Here is a 5,167-nt window from a genome sequence, read left to right on the forward strand (position 1 = left end):
AATGGCACCCCACTCCAGTACTCTTGCCTAGAAAATCCCACGGACGGAGGAGCCTGGTGGGCTGCAGTCCATGGTGTTGCTAAGAGTTGGATACGACTGAGTGACTTCACTTTCGCTTTTCACTCTCATGCATTGGAGAAGGAAATGGCAACCCACTCCAGTGTTCTTGCCTGGAGAATCCCAGGGACAGGGGAGCCTGATGGGCTGCCGTCTATGGGGTCGCACAGAGTCGGACACGACTGAAGTGACTTAGCAGCAGCAGCAGCAGTACTCCATTGTATACATGCACCACAGCCTCTTTATCCCTTCATCTGTTGATGGACATCTAGGTTGCTTCCAAGTTCTAGCTATTGTAAACAGTGCTGCAAGGAACAATGGGATACATGTTTTCCCAAAAAAACTCCATTTCAGTTTTGGTTTCCTCAGGGTATATGCCTAGTAGTGGGATTACTGGGTCATATGGTGATTTTATTCCTAGTTTTTAAAAGAATCTCCATTTCCTGGCATGCCGTGGGGGATGGAGTTGGGGAGGACTCCCACACTCCAGCCTCCCTGACTTCTCCACATCGGTCTGGTCCCACCATGTAGAGGATGGAGGTGGTCAGTGGTCCTGCAGCTCTGGAAACCAGCGAGATCTGGGCTCTAAAGCAGTGTCTGCTGTGCCGCAACAACAGCTGGAAACAACATGGCATGGTGGCCTCTTGCCTCAAGGAGCTGGGGAACAAGGCTTGTGACATTCTGGCCACTGATAAGTCCCTGGCACCTGTCACTCTGGTCCTGGCAAAGGATGGTACCATAATGGATGATGAGGATTACTTCCTGTGTCTTCCTGCCAATACTAAGTTTGTGGCATTGGCTGGGAATGAGAAGTGGACACACAATTCAGATGGAGGTACAGCTTGGATTACCCAAGAGTCCTTCGACAGAGATGAAACAGATAGGGGCAGGGTTGAAGTGGAAGAACGTGGCCAGACAGCTGAAGGAAGACCTATCCAGCATCATCCTGCTGTCTGAGGAGGAGCTCCAGGTGCTCACTGATGTCCTGTGTTCGGAGCTGGCTCAGAAGCTCGGCCAAAGTCATGTGGCAGTCCAGGGGCTCCAGAACACCCTCCAGTAGTGCTTGACCAGAGAGAAGAAGCCTATCAGTCCAGGAAGCTCCTGGAACTTTACCTCCAGGCTTTGAAGAAGGAAGGCAGCATCTTGTCGAAGCAGCAAGCATCCAGATCTGACCTCGGGGACAAGAGGGACACTGTTGACACCAGCGTTAGAGAGAGCTCCTCCAAAGTTACACCTGCGAGCCAGATCCTCTTGGTGCTGAAGGAGAAATCTGCCCCAGAGTGAGTTTGTCTAGTCAGGATCTGGAGGCAGGAGAGCACCAGGGACCCTGACCTTTGCAGGGAGACACTTGTATTGGGGTTTTTCACCTCTGCAGACCCTGAATCATAGCTGCCAATTTGCCTATTATTACATGCAAAGCTTCCCTTGTCGCTCAGTTGGTAAAGAATCTACCTACAATGTAGGAGACCTGGGTTTGATTCCTGGGTTGAAAAGATCCACTGGAGAAGGAAATGGCAACCCACTCCAGTATTTTTGCCTGAGAATCCCATGGACTGTAGCCAATCAGGCTCCTCTGTCCATGGGGGTTACAAGAGTTGGACATGACTTAGCAACTAAACCACCACCATACGGTCTTCTATAGTGGCTGCATCAATTTACATTCCCACCAGGAATGCAAGAGGGTTCCCTTTTCTCCACACCCTCTCCAGCATTTATTGTTTGTAGACTTTTTGATGATGGCCATTCTGACTGGTGTAAGGTAGTATCTCATTGTAGTTTTGATTTGCATTTCTCTAATAATGAGTGATGTTGAGCATCTTTTCATGTCTTTGTTAGCCATCTGTATGCCTTCTCAGAGAAGGCAATGACACCCCAATCTAGTACTCTTGCCTGGAAAATCCTATGGACAGAGGAGCCTGGTGGGCTGCAGTCCATGGGGTCGCTAAGAGTCAGATACGACTGAGCGACTTCACTTTCACTTTTCACTTTCATGCATTGGAGAAGGAAATGGCAGCCCACTCCAGTGTTCTTGCCTGGAGAATCCCAGGGACGGGGGAGCCTCGTGGGCTGCCGTCTATGGAGTCACACAGAGTCTGACATGACCAAAGTGACTTAGCATGCCTTCTTTGGAGAAATGTCTGTTTAGGTTTGATTCCCACTGTTTGATTGGGTTGTTTGTTTTTCTGATGCTGAGTTGTATGAGCTGCTTGTGTATTTTGGAAATTAATTCTTTGTCAGTTGTTTCCTTTGTTATTATTATCTCCCATTCTGAGAGCTGTCTTTTCACCTTGTTTGTAGTTTCCTTTGCTGTGCAAAAGCTTTTAAGTTTAATTAGGTCACACTTACTTATTTTTGCTTTTATTTCTGTTACTCTAGGAGGTGGGTCATAGAAGATCTTTCTTTGATTTATGTCTTTGAGTGTTCTGCCTGTTTTCCTCTAAGAGTTTTACAATTTCTGGTCTTACATTTAGGTCTTTAATTCGCTTTGAATTTATTTTTGTGTATGGCATTAGAAAGTGTTCTAATTTCATTCTTTTGCATGTAGCTATCGGATAAGGGGACGACAGAGGATGAGATGGCTGGATGGCATCACTGACTCGATGGACGTGAGTCTCAGTGAACTCCGGGAGTTGGTGATGGACAGGGAGGCCTGGTGTGCTGCTATTCATGGGGTCGCAAAGAGTCGGACACGACTGAGCGACTGATCTGATCTGATCTGGTCTAGTTTTTCCAGCACCACTTATTGAAGAAGCTATCTTTGCCCCGTTGTACATTTTTTCCTCCTTTGTCAAAAAATAAGGTACCCATAGGTACATGGGTTTATCTCTGGGCTTTCTTGTTCCATTGGTCGATTTTTCTGTTTTTGTGCCAGTACCATACTGTCTTGATGACTGTAGCTTTGTAGTATAGTCTGAAGTCAGGAAGGTTGATTCCTCTAGCTCCATTCTTCTTTCTCAAGACTGCTTTGGCTATTGAGGGTCTCTTGTGTTTCCATATTAATTGTGAATTTTTTTGTTCTGGTTCTGTGAAAAATGCCATTGGTAATTTGATAGGGATCACATTGTATCCATAGGTTGTATTTGGTAGTATAGTCATTTTTATAAAATTGATTCTTCCTATCCAGGAGCATGGAATGTCTCTCCATCTGTTTATGTCATCTTTGATTTCTTGTAATTTTCTGTATTCAGTTCTTTTGTCTCCTCAGGTAGATTTATTCCTAGATATTTTATTCTTTTTGTTACACTGGTGAATGGGATTGATTCCTTAATTTCTTTTTCTGATTTAAGTGATTTCTATATATTGACCTTGTATCTCACTACTTTGCTGAATTCACTGATTATCTCTAGTAATTTTCTGATAGTTTCCTTTGGGTTTTCTATGTATAGTATTAAGTCATCTGCTAACAGTGAGAGTTTTACTTCTTTTCTGATCTGGATTCCTTTTATCTCTTTTTCTTCTCTAATTGCCATAGCTAGGACTTCCAAAACTATTTTGAATAGTAATGGTGAGAGTGTACATCCTTGTCTTGTTCCTGATCTTAGAGGGAATGCTTTTAGTTTTTCACCATTGAGAATAATGTTTGCTGTGGGCTTATCATATATAGCCTTTACTGTGTTGAAACAGGTATCTTCTATGCCCATTTTTTGAAGCATTTTTATCATAAATGGATGCTGAATTTTGTCAAAGGCTTTTTCTGCATCTATTAAGATGATCATATGGTTATCTTTGTTAATATGGTATATCACATGTTACACTGTACTAATTTGCTAGTATGGTGTATCACATTGATTGATTTGTGTATATTGAAGAATCCTTGCATCCCTGGAATAAACCTGACTTGATCATGGTGTGTGAGCTTTTTAATGTGTTTTTGAATTCTGTTTGCTAGAATTTTGTTGAGGATTTTTGCATCTATATTATCAGTGATAATCATCACTTGTCATTTTCTTTTTTTGTATTGTCTTTGTTTGGTTTTGGTATCAGGGCGATTGTGGCCTTGTAGAACAAGTTTGGAAGTACTTCTTCCTCTGCAATTTTTTGAAAGAGTTTCAGAAAAATAGGCATTCAGTTCAGTTCAGTCACTCAGTCGTGTCCAACTCTTTGTGACCCCATGAATAGCAGCACGCCAGGCCTCCCTGTCCATCACCAACTCCCAGAGTTTACCCAAACTCATGTTCATCGAGTCGGTGATGCCATCCAGCCATCTCATCCTCTGTCGTCCCCTTCTCCTCCTGCCGCCAATCCCTCCCAGCATCAGGATCTTTTCCAATGAGTCAACTCTTTGCATGAAGTGGCCAGAGTATTGGAGTTTCAGCCTCAGCATCAGTCCTTCCTTCTCTAAATGTTTGATAGAATTCCCCTGTGAAACCATCTGGCCCTGGGCTTTTGTTTTTTGGGTGAGTTTTGATCACAGTTTCAATTTCAGTGTTCGTAATTGCCTTGTTCATAATTTCTATTTCTTCGTGGTTTAGTCTCGGGAGGTGGAGCTTTCCTAAGAATCTGTCTGTTTCCTCTAGGTTATCCATTTTATTAGCATATAGTTGCTCATATTATTCTCTTATGATCCTTTGTATTTCTGTGTTGTCTGTTGTAACCTCTCCTTTTTCATTTCTAATTTTGTTGATTTGATTTTCTCCTTTTTTCTTGATGACATTGGCTAGTGGTTTGTCAATTTTGTTTATCTTGTCAAAGAACCATCTTTTAGTTTTATTAACCTTTGTTATTGTTTCCTTCATTTCTTTCTGCTCTGATCTTTATGATTTGACTTTGGGGTTTTTTTTGTTGTTGTTGTTCTTTTTTTCCCCAGCTGCTTCAGATGTGGAGTTAGGTTGTCTCTTTGATGCTTCTCTGTTTCTTGAGGTAGGATTGTATTGCTATACACTTCCCTCTTAGAACTGCTTTTGCAGAATCCCATAGGTTTTGGGTCACTGTGTTTTCATTGTCCTTTGTTTCTAGGAATCTTTTGATTTCTGTTCTTATTTCTTTAGCAATGTATTGTCTAATTTCCATGAGTATGTGTTTTTTACCCTGTAGTTGATATCTAGTCTCATAGCGTTGTGGTCAGAGAAGATACTTGATATGACTTCAATTTTCTTAAATTTACTGAGGC

General features: G+C 42.5%; 1 pseudogene; it reads left to right on the forward strand.

The window, feature by feature from the left end:
- The first annotated feature begins 591 nt into the window (after nt 1-591).
- Nucleotides 592-1,388, forward strand: LOC113907757 (annotated as a pseudogene).
- Nucleotides 1,389-5,167: the final 3,779 nt, after the last annotated feature.

Source organism: Bos indicus x Bos taurus, chromosome 17 (assembly GCF_003369695.1).
Source record: "Bos indicus x Bos taurus breed Angus x Brahman F1 hybrid chromosome 17, Bos_hybrid_MaternalHap_v2.0, whole genome shotgun sequence".
In the NCBI taxonomy this organism is placed as follows: Eukaryota; Metazoa; Chordata; class Mammalia; order Artiodactyla; family Bovidae; genus Bos; species Bos indicus x Bos taurus.